Source organism: Grampus griseus (genome assembly GCF_964374135.1).
Source record: "Grampus griseus genome assembly, chromosome: 6".
In the NCBI taxonomy this organism is placed as follows: domain Eukaryota; kingdom Metazoa; phylum Chordata; class Mammalia; order Artiodactyla; family Delphinidae; genus Grampus; species Grampus griseus.
Genome location: NC_139000.1, coordinates 72,126,372 through 72,128,550, shown reverse-complemented (window position 1 = coordinate 72,128,550; position 2,179 = coordinate 72,126,372). Strand labels below are relative to the sequence as shown.

Genomic DNA, 2,179 nt, shown 5'->3' with positions numbered 1-2,179 from the left:
CTTCTCTCCTTGGCTTGCAGGTGGCCACCATCTCACTATTTCCTTACAGTGTCTTTCTTCTGTGCACATGCATCCTTGGTGTCTCTCCATGTATCCAAATGTCCCTGTCTTACAGAGACACCAGTCAGACTGGATTAAGGCCCACCCTAAAGACCTCATTTTAACTTAACTACCTCTTCAAAGGCCCTGTCTCCAAACATAGTCACGTTCTGAGATACTAGCAGTTAGGACTTCAACATGTGAACAACACATGGCATTGTATATAAGTGTAATAAAACATAATATACTACAGTAACTCAAGAGAAGATGCTGGTTAGTACATTGGTAAGGCTCTGCACCAGGTAACAGAGCAACTGGAAAGGAAGGGAAATAACATTTACTGATTATCCATTATGTGACAGTATCTGTGTTACATACTTTTTTTTCCACGTATGCATTTCGTTTTAATAAATAGAGCATATTCATGGCTTAGATCTTAAATCATATTACAGACAAACACTTCTAGGCCCAAAGAGCTAACAGCGAAGCTGCTACTGCTGGAAGGAATGCAGCCCCACATGCACTTGAAGTCCAAAGAGGAGTGATCTGACTCTAGAGGTCACCACACACCGCCCCTCTGTAGGCTGGACGCTGGACCAGTGGACAGCAGGAAACTCGAGGACACTCATGCACCCACCATTTGACCCCTCACCTTCGTGCTGCAGAACCAGCGGGAAGTTGTATTACTGTCAGATAAGCTAGAGGAAGGTTTCCTGATCATATTAAGCAAAGCTCTCCCATTGCTACCAATCAGCCAGGGGCATTAGCTAAAAAAGGGTATCCACTGATAAATACAGAATATGAGAACAGCAAGGAGGATGCTATACAGGTCATCTTGTTTCTTCAAATGTCAAAAGTGTCCACATCACAGCAGTTGGTGGACACCACCTCCCGCAGGCATAGTCCAAAAACTTCCTGTTGGCGTTTGCACCAAACAAGGCTCCCCACGCTTCTGGCATCATCTACTGGGTTATGAGGCCCAGCCAGCTTTTGAGAGTACTGGAAACCTTGATTTTGCGATCCCCATTATAGATCTCATCCTCACCAGCTACTTCCTCAGGCAGGTAGGCCTCCTGATCAATCTGGACATCAACATCTCTTTCCGTGGCGATTTTGTACATAGGGATTGGCACTGCAGGCTTCACCAGAGGGAAATCTTATGTCCCGCAACGAACAATCATTCCGGGCTCCAATAACTAGTACAAACCCTGGAGGACCATTCCATCCAGCAGTACTTGGTACCTGGTTGTATATTTTACCCTTTGGCTGAGTCTATGCTTTGCTTCATTTAGTAGGTCTGTGATAAGATCATTCATCTCTCGCTCTGAGGACTTCGAGCCTCACTTGATTTATCAAATTGGACACCTGAATTTTCTTCTGTTGCTCAATCTGCTTTTCTTTCTTCTCATAGTATTCCATAGTCTTCAGTCTTTGGGTTTGCACAAGACAACCCTTCTCAATGTTGAACTCTTCCTCTGCCTTCACGTCTATTTCTTCTGCTTCCTCATTGGCTTCTTTTTCAATAAAAGCCATTGTGTGCTTAATCTGCTTCTGCACATCGGCATTGCTGAGAGCCATGGCGCTAGTGATGCAAAGAGGCGGGCCACTGGCTGGAGCTCAGGTCTGATACGGGCAGCTGGCAACCGGGAGAGGAAAGCTGGCGTGGCTTCAGGCCTCCTCTGTTTTGTTGTGCTACGTACTTAACATGTGCTATCATGTGTAAAGCCTGTGGAAATCACAATCCAACCAGTTATCGCCATTTTATAAATGAGGAAACTGAGGCTCCAAGAGAGGAAAAGACTTCCCTAGGTAATGCAGCTGGAAGATGGTGGACCCATTTTAAGAATTTAGGTGTGTCATCGATGCTTACCTGCCTTCCACAAGAATATAATTCCTCCCTGCTGTTAGGTCTGGTTCTGCTACTCACTAGTTTTTCTTGGACACCTCACTTACCTGAACTGGAATTCAACTTCCTAATCAATAAACTAAGAAGTGTCTTCATCCACTGTTTTCATAATTTCTTATTATATTGTAAAGTATTATAACCCATTATATGCACTTTGGAAATTAGGAAAAAAATGGAAAAAACTAAATGCAATATGCCCCTCTAATAAAACCACCATAAATCTTTTGGTAAGAT

At 43.8% G+C, this 2,179-nt stretch overlaps 1 pseudogene across 1 annotated transcript; it reads right to left on the bottom strand.

Moving 5' to 3' along the window:
• Positions 1-869: 869 nt before the first annotated feature.
• Positions 870-1,617, bottom strand: LOC309824165 (V-type proton ATPase subunit E 1-like; annotated as a pseudogene). Its single transcript has one exon. The product of its transcript is annotated as a V-type proton ATPase subunit E 1-like (transcript).
• Positions 1,618-2,179: the final 562 nt, after the last annotated feature.